The sequence below is a fragment of the Pleurodeles waltl genome, chromosome 2_2 (genome assembly GCF_031143425.1).
Source record: "Pleurodeles waltl isolate 20211129_DDA chromosome 2_2, aPleWal1.hap1.20221129, whole genome shotgun sequence".
In the NCBI taxonomy this organism is placed as follows: Eukaryota; Metazoa; Chordata; class Amphibia; order Caudata; family Salamandridae; genus Pleurodeles; species Pleurodeles waltl.
Genome location: NC_090439.1, coordinates 187,838,268 through 187,853,443, shown reverse-complemented (window position 1 = coordinate 187,853,443; position 15,176 = coordinate 187,838,268).

Sequence of the window (15,176 nt, the reverse complement as noted above, 5' to 3'; positions counted from 1 at the left end):
TATATGATTGTGTGAATACTAATTTCACTAGGCACCAGAAAGACATCATCATAAAAGAATTGCAATCACAAAAGTCACTGTAGGTTTATTATCAGCATAAGCAGATCGAAATTGTGTGGTCCAAATAATCAACACAACTGTTCACCTGGGAGAGTTATTATATTGAGAATTGCGAAGCGTAGCAATATCTGTAATCTAGGGAATGTCAATAAACAAGTCTTGAAGTCAAATGCCGGTCTTAACTAAAACCGTTCAGTGCACTTATCTCAATTCTCCTGAAAGCACAGGAGCGCATTAGTTAAAGCTTACTGTTAGACCTGACAAGCCTTAGAGTGGTCATCTCCCAACTTTTTGCCTGCCTCCCTCCATTTTTCTGTATCTGTTTTGCTGGTTTTATGACTCTGCACACTTTACCACTGCTGCCCAGTGCTAAAGTGCATGGGCTGTCTCCTCTAAACATGGTGATATTGGTTCCTACCCAATTGGCATATTTAATTTACTTGTAAGTCCCTAGCAAAAGTGCACTAGAGGTGCCCAGGGCCTGTAAATTAAATGCTACTAGTGGTCTGTAGCACTGTACTAGTTGTGCCACTCAAATAAGTAGCCCCTTAACCATGTCTCAAGCCTGCCATTGCAAAGCTTTTGTGTGCGGTTTCACTGCCACTTCGACTTGGCATTTAAAACTACTTGCCAAGCTTTAAACTTTCCATTGTCTACATATGTCACCCATAGGTTATGCCCTAGGTAACCCATAGGGCAGGGTGCTATGTAAGTAAAAGGCAGGACAAGCACCTATGTGTTTTACATGTCCTGGTAGTGGAAAACTCACTCACAAATTCATTTTCCACTGCTGTGAGGCCTGCTCCTCTAATAGGCCAGCCTTAAAACTGCCCTTATTTAATTTTAAGTGGTAGATTCTGATCTGAAAGGGGTAGCTCTGTCATGCTTAGGATGGCCAGAATGGTAAAGAAAATCCTGCTTACTAGTGAAGTTGGATTTAATGATACTAATTTAGAAATGTCACTTTTAGAAAGTGTGCATTTCTCTGCACTTATTGCCATCTGTGCCTTACAGCCTGTCTCCAATCTACATCTGGGCTGTGCTGGTTGACAGCTCCTCTTGTGCATTCCACTCAGACAGCCATAAACACAGGACACTCAGTCACATCTGTATTCATCTGCATACTGAATGGATCTCCCTGGGCAGGAAGGGTGGAGGGTCTCTCTCTAAAACTTCAAAGGCAAGTAGTATGCCCTCTCACAAATGACTGGTAACGCCCCACAGGGATTTTAGCATACAGGACTGGGCTGAAAGGGGAACTTGTGCACTTAAAACCACTCTTTCAAGTTTCACCCATTTCAAAGGCATTTTGGGGTATATATACTGGGTCTCTGATCCCACGAAATCAGACACTTCTGGATTTACACTTGCACTTTGTCAGAGGGATTGCCTGGCTGCCCAAAGGACTCATCTGGACTGCTTTCCTGAGAAGGACTGTTGCCCTGCTTGTTGCCCTGATGCCTGCTGGCCTCCAACTCTGCTGGAAAGACTCTGCCTTCCCCACAAGTGCTCTCACAGGGCTTGGATTGAGCTTGCCTCCTGTTTTGAAGTTTCAGTGCAACACAAAGACTTTACCCCAGAGAAGAAAATCCCTGTGTGTTGGAAAGTCCATGCAACGCCTGCAGAAATTTCTTGATATAGGGTTGAAACGTTGACTATATTATATGTGGATTATATATGAGTAACTTCAAGACACCTGGATTGAAGGGGTCTTTCTGGAGTTTGCTCTTCTCTCTACATGTTTTAACCACATTTGTATATATTGTATATAACACTTTTGCACGTACATCACTTTTGCACTTTCACTGCGTTGTATATTGGGAGCACCTACTTTACAAAAGTTTTTTATGATTGAAGGAGATATATTTTTTCATTAGACTAATCATTAAATGGTGATATAAATTACATTGGAGTATTATACATTTATTTTAGATTAAGGTTGATTGTAAAAAGTATTTTAAATGCCGTGGGAGTTTAGGCATATACTTCCCCCAAGCTGACCTAATTTGTTTATCAGTATTTAAATTACCCAGGTCTAAGGGTTATATGGGTTTGCTTCATTTGTTACGACAATTGTTGTATTGCGGTCAATCGATTGAGAAGGCTTTTTGAATGAAGTAATATTGGTGTAACCTATTGGTTCTTATTGTTTTTTGAAGAATAATTATGGCAGACAGTGATACTTTGTCTTATACGGAGGACTATATAGACAAAGTACTAAGTGGCTCTCCTTTTATTAATATAGCCCCAACAAAGATAGTGGATGCTTTACAAGAAAAAATAGCAAAATTGGAGAGGATTAAAAAGAAATTGGTAAGACCACGATTACATGGTCACCTAATTAAAGTATATTTGAGATCAAATGTTATTCCTATTGGATTACAAGTAAGAAACGAATCAGCAATATTTGTTGAAGACACAAAATACAGGAAAAACTTTAGTTATGTAGCAAACCAATGTTCAAGACATTGGATGGTTTTGGGCATTGACACAGCGCTAGAACATATTGCAAAATGAGAAAAAGAAATTGCAGAATTGACTCAAAAGATTCAGGATGATATGGCATTAGCTAATGCAAAAGAGGCTTTTGAGGCTCTAGAAAAGACATCGAGTGAATTCATTTTTATAACTCAAAGAAATAAACTAGATAAATTGACAAAAGATCTGGCCAAATATAATTAAGATGTGCTAAATCTATTTATCTCAGAAGACTATTACAAACAGGATACATCTGGAAGATTTATCAATAGAGGGAAGACGGGCTATAGTAAGGTTTACCACCTTTTCTGATACATCAGCTTTAGATAGCTCTGATAACGAGGCACAGGGGATTAGCTGTATACACATCTCAGAAGCCTCCGAGCCTTTTTTGCCAAGGGGCCGAGGAGAGACAGACAGATTGAGAGAGAGAAGGGGAAGAGGCAAGGGGAGAAACAGAGGCAGAGTCTACTTTCAGGAATCTCACGGAGAGAGACAAACCACACGACAACAATATTCATGGTAGATGATGTCATTTTTGATGAACCAGGGGATACCCTAGGGAGGGATGTTATTCCATTACCAGCCCCGATTGCTGTCTCTGATATTCCCTTTGGTATTCAGAGTTTAATTACACCTATTACGGAGGTAAATGAAAATACAATACCCATCTTCAATCTCACGAGCTATAGTTTATCATCAGATGAAATGTCGATACTGAGTAAGGGCCTTTCTTTTGTGCCCACTACTCGTACCAATTTTTTTTAGGTGAAATTAGCACTACAACGTTTTTTCAGAAAAATAAGACTAAATATTTTTTTCAAGGATCGTCCCAATACAGCACAAACAGAGGTGACAGGTTTTCGACCTCCCTCTTCCTTTACACCGGCATCACATACTATGCCAATTGAAATAATCATGTTTGAGAAAATGGTTGCAAAGGATATTGATGCTTTGAGCAAGTCACGAAAATACATCAAAAACAAACTTACATATAATAATGAGAGTTTAGTATTAAGGGGTCTGAAAGGCAAGCAGGATCTGATTGTTAAAGCAGCTGATAAGGGTGGTGGCATAGTTGTACAAAATAGAGTTGACTATTGTCAAGAGATCCGTCATCAGATAACAGATATCAGTTGCTATAAAAAAAACAATAAGGACCCTACAGAAGAATTGAAGTTGAAGATTAATGGACTAACCAGAAAAGGCTTGGAACAAGGTTTTTTAAGCAAGACTGAACATCAATTTTTAAAATAAAAACATACAAGAATACCAGTATTATATATTCTACCGAAAATACATAAAAGATAGGAAAATCCCCCTGGGAGGCCAATTGTGTCAGGCTGTGGTTCAATTTTGGAACCTCTATGTCAATATTTATATTTTTTTATAAAACCGTTTGTTCCTCAGACGAGGTGATATGTGAGGGATAGTATGCATTTGATTACTAGGATCGAAGATGTGGTATTTGATAAGGAGAGAGATTTATTGGTTACGATGGACATTCAGTCATTATATACCAATATTCCACAATATGAAGCTCTTATGATTATATCAGATGTATTGAATTGTCGTTCACAACCTATGCAGGTACCTACTGATTTCTCTAATGAAAATAGCTATGGGGAAAAACTATTTCCAGTTTGACAATGCTTCTATTACCAAATCAAAGGAGTAGCAATGGGAGCAAGCTTCGCACATGATCTAGCGAATCTATATATGACTCACTATGGGACATTATGGTGGTCATTACAACCTCAGCGGTCTTTTCAGAAGACCGCTGAGGGACCGCCGTGCGGAAGACCGGCAGTAGTGGCGGTTTGACGCTCGGCGTATTATGACCGTTGGCTGCTCTCCGTAGTTTTTCCGACGGAGAGCCGCCAACTGCTATACTTGCGGGCGGCGGGGAAGTGGAGGTTGCTCCACTTCCACCGCCACGCCAACAGAACACCGCCGAGCTAATCACGTCCTGTGATTCTGCGCGGCGGAGTTCTGTTGGCGGTGTGGTGTTGGCGGAGCCGCCCCCATGGCTCCCGTCCCCTCCCGGAGGATCGATGAAACAGGTAAGTCGATCATCCGTTAGGGGAGGGGGGTGGGGGGGTGTTGTGTGGGTGCATGGGGGTGTACGTCTGTGTATGTAGGGGGGGTGTGAGTGCGTGTATGCCTGAGGGGGTGTTGCGTGTTTCGGAAATGTGTGCGTGAATGTGGGTGTCTGACTGTGTGTGTGGATGTTGGCATGTATGTCGGTGTGTGTGCGTGTATGTGTGTTGGTGGTGCCTGCGTGCGTGTCGGGTGTGTATGTGTAAGGTAATGTCGGGGGTCGGGGTGGGGAGGGGGGCACTGCCACCTTTGGGGGGTGGCAGGGGTGGTGGGGGGTGTAGGGGAGGTAGTCGGGGTGGGGATGGGAGGTGGGGAAGACCCCTATCAGTGCTAGGGAAGGAATTCCCTGGCACTGATAGTGCTTACCGCCATGGATTTCATGGCGGTACCTACCGCTGGAAATCCACGGCGGTAAGCCGGGTCACAATACCGGCGGCGGTATTGTCACGGCCACCGGGCTGGAGACCCAGGTCTCCAGCCCTGCGGTCGTCTCCGCCCTGGCGGGCGGAACGGGGAAGCGGCGGATGACCATGGCGGTAATCGCCATGGTCATAATACTAAAAAAAAGACCGCCAGCCTGTTGGCGGTCTTACCGCCGCTTTAACACCGGCCGCCAGGGTTGTAATGACCCCCTATATGTCTATAATCAGATTAATCCTTACTTGGAATGTATAAGAAGTTGGTTTAGATATATAGACGATGTTTTTCTGATTTGGCATGGCTCAGTTATAGATTTGCAAGCATTCTGGACCTGGCTTAATGCAAGGTCGTTAGATATATAGTTCATGATGGAATACAATAAAAGAATCATTCCTTTTTTGGATCTATTAGTCCAGGTTGATGAAGAGAAACTATTTGTTTCCCTCTATAGTAAACAAACAAAAAGAAATACGCTATTGCATTATAGTAGTAGTCATCCGAGAAATTTAAGGGACAATCTTCCCTTTGGGCGGTTGCTGCGAATTTGCAGAAACTGCACCAAAAAGATAGACTACTTTAAAGAATCAGATATTCTGATAGACAAATTGATTGAATGAGGTTACCCTAAGAGATTGGTAAAGAGAGCGAGAAAGAGAATGTGGTATAATTTTCGAGAAACTTTTTTGGAACTTAAATTGAACAAGGATAACAATAAAAGACTAGCTTGTGTCACAACTTACAGTCCAGCTAGTAATGAAATCAATAAGGTTGTGATACAACACTGGGATTTAATCAATGATCATCTTTCAATACAGGATTTGCCTCTTTTCTCTTTTAAGAGAGGAAGAAATATAAAAGACACATTGGTGTGGGCTTCGCTAACTAAGAAAACTAAAATGGAGAATAATACACTTTGGGGTCTTCCAATGGTAGTAGGCCATTACAAATGTGGATGATGTTCAGCGTGCAAAAATAGTATTAACACAAATAATGGATACAAGGTGTTTAAATTGACTTCATTTTCAAATTGTAATACACAGGATATGGTTTATGCAATTTGGTGCCCGAGCAACCTTATGTATGTGGGCCAAACAAAACAAAAGGTGAAATGCAGGATTCTACAGCATAAAAGTAGAATCAAATGTAAGGTTGTGGGTGCTCCTTTGGTGGACCATTTTGCGAAGAGCCAACACAATAACGAAGACATGAGATGGCAAGTGATTGACCAAGTGACCTTGGGTCCCAGAGGAGGCGACAAGACTGTACTGCTTTCCAAACGTGAACTGTATTGGATGGAAAAATGTGACACAATTAATGATGGATTGAATAGTTTAGAAGATTGGAGTCAAGTTCTAACTTTATAAACAATTGATATAGATAGATTGTAACACTTGTATATTTCCTGTTTTAAAAAAAACTGTTTTATGTGTTTCATGAAAAAAACTATGTTTATATGTGGTTATATAAAACAGGAAGGGTTAATTAAGTGAAGTCAGCTAAAGGAATACAAAGTGAAGGTTAATGGACTATAAATTATCTGTTACAAGTATCAGTTGCAGATAGATCATAAATTGGTACCTAAAATGAGTAATATTATTAGATATTTTGTTCTTCTTTTTTAGAATAAACATTTATATGTGGAAATTAAGGGCCAGATGTATCAAAGGTTTTTACCCATTCTGTGTCTATGGGAAAAAGTGTTCGTACATATGGCCCTAAGTAAGTAGTAAGTGGGAAATGTTTCTGTCAAAAAGAAATACAGAGATGCTTAGCATCATATTAGGGCATCTGTTTAAAGTGCTACGATGCTCCTGATTGCAAAACACATTTTTTCTTTAAGTTTTAAATGAGGCCAATATTTGGGATCGTTTTGGTGCGAAGAATTAATATAGAGTCTTCAGGCACGTTTTCAATATCACGCAAAGGCATCTGTTTTCAACCCGTTGGGTGATTGTGAAACTCAGACTAATTCCGATTGGATACAACTTTCACGTTGGGGCATGTTTGCTTGCTATTGGCGAGTTGTAATGGAATCCACTAATGACTCAATTGGAAGAAGGAGACATTGGCCCTCATTCTGACCTTGGCGGTCTTTTCGCAAGACCGCCGAGTTACCGCCGCGGTGAAGACCGCCGACCGCGGCGGTGTGCCGCTGTGCGCATTCTGACCGCTGGGAGCGTTCCGCCGGAAAACCGCCAGCAGCCACACTGGCGGTCGGCGGGAAAGTGGAGACTGGTCAACCTCCACCGCCACGCCAGCAGAACACCGCCCCCAGAATTACGACCCACATTTCTGTGTGGCGGTCTTCTGTTGGCGGTCTTCTGTTGGCGGTCACGTCCCTATGGCTCCCGTCGCCTCCCGGAGGACCAACGCACAAGGTAAGTTGATCGTCCGTGAGGGGAGGGGGTGGGGGGGTGTTGTGTGATGTGTGCGTGCATGGGGGTGTGCGTGTGAGTGTGTAGAGGGGTGCTGTTGTGTCTATGGGTAATGTGTGCTGTTCGGCAGGTGCGCATGTCGGCATGTATGTGTGCGGGTATGTGTCCCCGTTGTGTATGTGTGTGTAGGGGGTGTGTATATGTGCATGTTGGGGGTGTGTGCATGTCGGGGTACATGTATGTACATGTCGGGGTGGGGGTGGGGAGGGGGTTCGTACCACCTCTGGGGGGTGGCAGGGGGGTGGAGGGTGTGGGGGGAGGACTCGGGTGGGTAGTGGGGGGTGGGGGAGACCCCTATCAGTGCCAGGGAAGGAATTCCCTGGCCCCGATAGTGCTTACCGCCATGGTTCGCACGGCGGTTCCCGCCCGCAAGAAACCGCGGCGGTAGGCAGGGTCATAATACCCTTGGCGGTCTTGGGACGACCGCGGGGCCGGAGTGCGCAAACTCCAGCCCCGCGGTCATGACCGCCGCGGCGGTCGGAGTGGAGAAGTAGCGGTCGGTCGCGGCGGGGACCGCCGCGGTCAGAATGCCATTTTTAATACCGCCGGTCTGTTCGCGGTCCGACCGCCGTCTCTCCGCCGACCGCCAGGGTCAGAATGAGGGCCATTGTCTCCCCGGCACACGAAATCAGTAGCGCAAGCACCGTTGACTGTTAATTTATTTAAACTCCGTGTCTTGTGCCGCTTGTGGCTACAACACGGATGGCGTTTTCCTTTTCCTGTAGATACAAGCCAGAAAAGACTCTTGAAAGTAAGTCTTTGTAACACAGCGATGATGGCGGGATGTTTTTGAAACAATTTAACATCAAGGGAAGGTTTTTAGACAAATGCCTTTTCCTTATAATAAATGTGACGAAGATATTTGTTGATATATTTGGGGGCTGCTGGCTGGCGTCCCATGGAGATTAATGTTCTTTGACACGACGGTTAAGGCTGATAGACAAAATGCCTTTATTTATTTATATATGGCAGATGAATAACCACTGAATGTGGTTTACCTGCATTTTTTGTGAGATGATTAAATGGAAACTAGCAGAATTACAATTTATCTGAGCCTCTTCATACAAGAAGTGTAAAAAGAAGTATTATTTCTATTTTTGCAGGGCAAAATAAAGGAATGCCTGTAATTATAATAAAGTACTGGAACGTTTTTGCCCAATGGAAGAGGCTGTAAATTTTTGACACCAGGAAATATGTCAGTAACAGAAAAGATATTCTCTACTAAAGATTGAGTCAATAATATAAAAAGAAGACACTCTATTGGAGAAGAAAAACATAATAACAAATTACATAATCCTAATAAGGTTAGAAGACCTTTTGAAATAGGTGAATCTATTTCTTTTTCTCTCTTTCAAAATTTGTATCTATTACAGAAAAAAGAGGAGACATATTCTATGAATTAATAGTAATCGTTCAAATAGGATACTTAGAATATTAGGTGAGTCTGAATTTGATTTTTGGACCTTGATAATATAAGAACTTATTAATAAGAGTATTATAAAGAGATTTTATTTTATTTTCATTTTTGTTTAGGTGTTCCCAGTTAAAAGAGTTATTCAGTCCTGAGGATGACCCATTAATGATTGATGTCTTGATATAGGGTCGAAACGTTGACTATATTATATGTGGATTATATATGAATAACTTCAAGACACCTGGATTGAAGGGGTCTTTCTGAAGTCTGCTCTTCTCTCTACATGTTTTTTCCCACATTTGAATACATTGTATATAACACTTTTGCACATACATCACTTTTGCACTTTCACTGCGTCGTATATTGGGAGCACCTTCTTTATAATGAATTTTTTTATGATTGAAAGTGATATATTTTTTCGTTGGACTAATCATTAAATGGCGATATAAATTAACTTGGAGTATTATACATTTATTTTAGATTAAGGTTGATTGTAAAAAGTATTTTAAATGCTGTGGGAGTTTAGGCATATACTTCCCCCAAGCTGACCTAATTTGTTTATCAATCTTTAAATTACCCAGGTCTAAGGGTTAAATGGGTTTGCCTCATTTGTTATGACAATTGCAGAAATCTAAGCAGCACCCGTCTTGCGGTGGAAAAATCGGGTCGTTGCCTACCGGATTGACACAGTGCCTGCTCCTTCTAGCAGTGTGTCAAGGATTTTCAATGCATCATCCCTTGGTGTCACAAAATATCCCTGCATCGCCGTGAGGAACCAAGGCTGTGCTCCTGGAAGTTCACACATCACCTTGCAGCGTGGAAAGAAATGACCTATCATCTGTGCCGCGCTGGAAAATCCGACGCAGCCCCTTATTTTTCAATTCATCTTCTCCTCTGCAGCCCCGGTGCACTGTTATTTTTGACGCATCCCAGGTACTGTGTGTTACAAGGTTACAACCACTGATTCTTAAGGATTGAGACTCTTTTAAACCTTTAAAAAGTGATCACTCAACTGGTACATATTTGATTTTATTTGTTTTGCTCTTGTATTATTCAAATAATTATTATCTATTTTCCTAAACTGCTGTAGAGAACGTTATGTAGTGTTTTTACTGTGTTACTGTCTGAGTTATTGCACAGATACTTTACACATTGCCTTCTAAGTTAAGCCTGCTTGTTCTGTACAAAACTACCAGAGGGTGAGCACAGGATAATTGGGACTGTGTTGTGACTAGGGGTGTGCGGGTATCTCCGCTCTGCCGGCAGAGCTGACAACGTTTTTTGGCACTCCACGCTCTTAGTCCAAAAACTCAGCTTGCCCAGCCAGCAGTTATGGGCTGCACAGCGCAAGCGCAGACAGTCTGACCTTGCGCTGTGCAGTCCCTAACTGGTCTGCAGCGCGCACTCTAAGCCTGACAGACATTTGCGCTGCTGGCACCAATTCTGATCCACCAGGCCTCTCTCTGCTGCCAGGGAGTATGTGGCAGAGGGAAGCAAAGTGCCAGACTGCTCCAGAGGAAAAGAAGAGAGGAGGACACCCTGGAGGACCTAGGTAAGTCCTCGTAGTCTCTCTTTTCCTTTTACTTGTTTGTGCACACTGGTGAACAAACAAGGACTGAAATGGCAGCTTTTGCTTACAACCGCACTGGCCTGCATTCAGGCCAGGGCTGTAGGCAGTGAAAGCTGCCATTTCAGGCCTCTTGTGCATCGGTCTGCCCCATGTGCAGTGCACACGGGGCATGCCATTGCACAAGAGGCCTGGCAGCTTTCACTGCCTATGGCCCTGGCCTGAATTCAAGCCAGGGCCGTAGGCAGCAAGTGAAAGCTGCAGTTTCAGGCCTCTTGTGCACAGACATGCCCCTATGCACTGCACATGGGACAAGCCGGTGCACAAGAGGCCTGAAATGGCAGCTTTCACTGCCTATGGCGCTCTCCTGAATGCGCCCGATCTCAAAAGCGCTAAGCAGCTTAGCGCTTCCAAGATCATACACATTCAGGACTCTGCGCGTCACAAAACTCTGCCTCCGCTGAATTCCACAGAGATTTTAATCAACTCCATGGAATTCCACGGAGTGGAGCTCCAGCAACTTTGCCTACGTCTACTTGTGACTTACCCTGACTAGGACTGTGGTCTCTACTTGGACAAGGACATATACCTCTGCCACCTAGAGACTCAACTTCTAATACTTACGGTTTCTTTTTCAGGAATCCTGGAGTGCTGCCACTGAAGGTGGAGACCTGGAACTGCTGTGGAGCCAGAGTGCAGGAGTCGAGAAGACTCAGAGCTCACAAAGGAGTGAGGAAGAGTCAGGAAGGATTTAGACAGAGTCAGGAACCAAACAGAAAGGTAAGAACTCTTAAAGCCAAGCAATGCAAGCAGGTGTGGTTTAAATAGGAGCACTTACATGTTTGCTCAACACGAGCAGGAGGGGCAGAGCCAAATGTTAAAGACCATGTGCGAGAGGCATGGGCCAGTAACATGTAGGAGACACAAGCCAGTGGGGCAGCAATTAACAACCCTGACAAGGACTGTTCGATACAAGCCAAAGATTACTTGTGTCTATGCACAGATGTATACATGAAAACTAAATCATACGATAAACAGTTCTTGAAATCATGCACAAATACTATAAAAGGGAAGGAGGCCTAAGGGGTCATCCTTTTTGTCAGCAAGAATCATCGTATTCTTCTAAAATTAGGACAGTCGGATAAAGGGGACGGGCAGACAGCGCATAAGGTGCATGTCGTAACAGTACCTCCCCCCAACGGCCTTCTAACAAGCTGTGGTTTAGAGGGGGAGCAAACATGAAATTGTCATATCAATTGTGGGGCATGCACGTGACCTGCAGGCTCCCAGGAACTCTCCTCAGGTGGATATCCCTTCCAATCAATTATGTAAAATAACCATCCCTGTCGTCTGCAGGAGTCAAGAAGGCGATGTATTTCAAATGCCTCATGGTTGTCAATTATGACCGGGGGTAGAGTAGGCACTGGTCGTGTAGTGGGAATAAATGGCTTAAGGAGCAAGACATGAAAAACACTATGGGAGGAAGGCATGGGGGGTCATACTTTCTGTCAACAAGAATCATTGTACTATTCTAGAACAAGGATGGCCAGATAAAGGGGGACAGCACATAAGGTGTGTGTCATAACAGTCAGTCACTAACCTAACGGATCTCCCAAGTATCTCTATCTCTTGCATGCTAAAGGCACCCTAATTACCTTATAAGGAGACGTCTGTGGTGTTAAGGAAATATCCTCCTCAGCTAAATAGGTAGTACCTATCTTAGGCTGTTAAAGCTTGAACCTTAAAAGGATTTCCCCAAATTGGTGTTTCTATCTCTAAACTAACCATTCTAAATTATGGTGGAGCCTCAATGGATAACAATTCCAGTAAACATGAGACAACCTCTCATACAACACCCATTGGCTCATGGCCTCATCGATGAAGGTGGAGATGTTACATTTGTAGTAGAGGCACACAATGCGTACAGAACCTATTCCTGGGTCACTTTTCCAGCAGCAGATGGAAAACACACTTTATCCGCAATTACACAATAGCAAATTCACCTGCACAATACAGAGCGTATGCATGTTTAGAAATACTACTTTCTTATCAAGAACACCAAACTTGGTTTGAAGGTCCCCTCCCACACATTGTACACAACATTAGATTAGGTCCCTTACGTAACAAAGGACCTACATAGCCAGAATTAGCCACATATACACCACAACCTAATGTAGCAAATATGCCAGTTGTGGAATTATGCCACTTATATAATAATTTAATAGATATATATATATATAGACACTTAATACAATTTTGTAATGCAGACTTCAAACACCATCCTAAGGAAGGCTGCTCCAGCAGCACCACATTTGGCTACAACCGTGATAAATCCCTCGACTGCGCATTCAATAATTGGTAAAGTATCCACCATATGTGAAGAAATTCCGTTTTGGTTAGCACAAAAAAAAATGTGCTGGGTATTCTCAAAGTATATACTTGACATTTGGGATGGTTCCCCCAGTAGATTACTGTGCCATATGGGGTGCAGTGTTTTCTGTAGTTTACACTACCACACATGGTACACTAACACTTGCCAATCTTCCAGAAGTGTTAAAACAAATATAAGACAAATATGGGGGTGGCCCTACACTGGATTTGGGGATGCAATTAACAGGCAATTTTGCCAGTGTCCTTAATTATATTAAGTAATCTTAAAGGGGAAGCAGTAGTGTTAGCAGCACAGCAGCGGCTCTGGGACGTTTTTCAACAGGAACAGGAAGGCGAGCTGACTACAAGTATTGCCAAGACTTATACTAGCACAGGTCAAGATAGTCTGGGAGCCAGGCCAGGTAAACCACAATTACAAGGTAAATTCTGTAAGGATAATACCAAACAAGCAAAAGCGGGTTCTAAAAAACACTTGGATAAACTGAAAAATAATAAAGATAAACAAAAGCAATGAGGAGAAAATCTGCATTTGGAGACCTCAGAAAAGAGTTACAACCTTCGAAATAGGGGAACTTTAAAAAGTCTGGAGAGATACCAGTATACTGACACTCACCCGCCTCATTTATTTCAGGACTTACCCGACAAACGCAGTGAGAGAGGAGGGCGGTCATATCCTAGAAACGAGTATGTAAAACCGAGAAAGGAGTCTCAACGCTCATCAGAGGTGTTCGGTTAAAAAGGAGGATAAACTTCCACAACAAAAAACACATTTCAAAAAGAAAAAGGTTGCAACAACTTCGGCTAATCATGCCACACATATTGAGAACACTACTGAAGAACATGACATGGGTAGTGACTCTGCCCTTCAGAGCAGCAGAGGTCACAATAGTTCACTAGATTCTTCTAGAAATTCTGGGTGTGACACCAACAAAGAACTTCCTTGAAGTAGAAACTGCGGACAGGCGCATCTCCCCACCTGATAGGGTTTACAAATAAAAAATTCAAATGGAGGGGGACATTGAGCTCACTGTCAAAGTGATCTTGTGGGGAAGATTAACATTATGTTAAGACATACTAATGGGAGAAAAAGATTGGATGCATGAATTTTTCCATGCGCTCCCACAAGGAGAAGATATCGTTTTGCCTTGTTTCCCAGTCCTTGTTCCAGAATCTTACGCTGTAGATTGGGCTTTGGCACAAGGCCCAGCACTGTACTGCAACCATGTGGGGTTGGATAGGGATTACCCTTACCATGTTATTACAATGAGGTCCACTCTATATATACAACCATAATACCCCAGTAAACCTGAGGCTAAAGCACAAGTGAGGGAAATTCTGTCACAACATGAGTACCGGAGAGTAACTGAACCCTGCATACCTCCTATGAATAACCCTTTGTTTCCTGTAGCTAAGCCAGACCAGTCATACAAAATTGTCTTAGACTACAGACACTTAAATGGTCAAACACGCACATTTGCCATACAAAATTCACATTGTAGAGCACTTAACAACATAGTGTGCAAAAAATGCCAAACAACCTTGAATATTTCCAATGTTTTTTTCTACCAAAATCTAGCACCTCATGAGGGAGCTAAGCCCCTTCTCAGCGCTTGGCTCTCCAAGAAGATTTTGTAGACTCCCTCAAGGGTGTAGCAACAGTCCTCAATTGTTTTCAGCCTGTGTAACATCAATATTGCATTATATTGATCCTGAGGTGTTGTCTTATGTCAATGACATCTATCTGACAGACAATCTCAACATGCATTTAGCTATGGTGGATTGCATCATTTTGGGATTCACCACACAAGGGTACAAATTCAATTTCAAGGAAACAAAAATTGCTTTTCTAATGGCCAGATGTAGGTAGGTTACAAATTGCGACTTGCAATTTGCGAGTCATAGCGACTCGCAAATTGCAACTCGCAATACGAGATGCAGGAAGGTGTCTCAGACACCTTCTGCGACTCGCTATGGGGTCGCAAAGACCCACTTCATGCATATTAATGAGGTGGGTCGCAGTTTGCAACCCCATAGCGAGTCTAGGCACTCACAGGGATGGTGGCCTGCTTGAGACAGCAGACCACCATGTTCGTGTCTGCTTTTTGAATAAAGCAGTTTTTTTTTTCTTTTTGCAGCCCGTTTTCCTTAAAGGAAAACGAGCTGCAAAAAGAAAAAATTCCGAAATCATTTAGTTTCGTTTTTTTCAGAGTAGGCAGTGGTCCATATGACCACTGCCTGCTCTGAAAAAATATTTTTGGGGGCATCCACTTCAAGTGGATGGTAACTGCGAGTTGGTTTGTGACCGTGAATG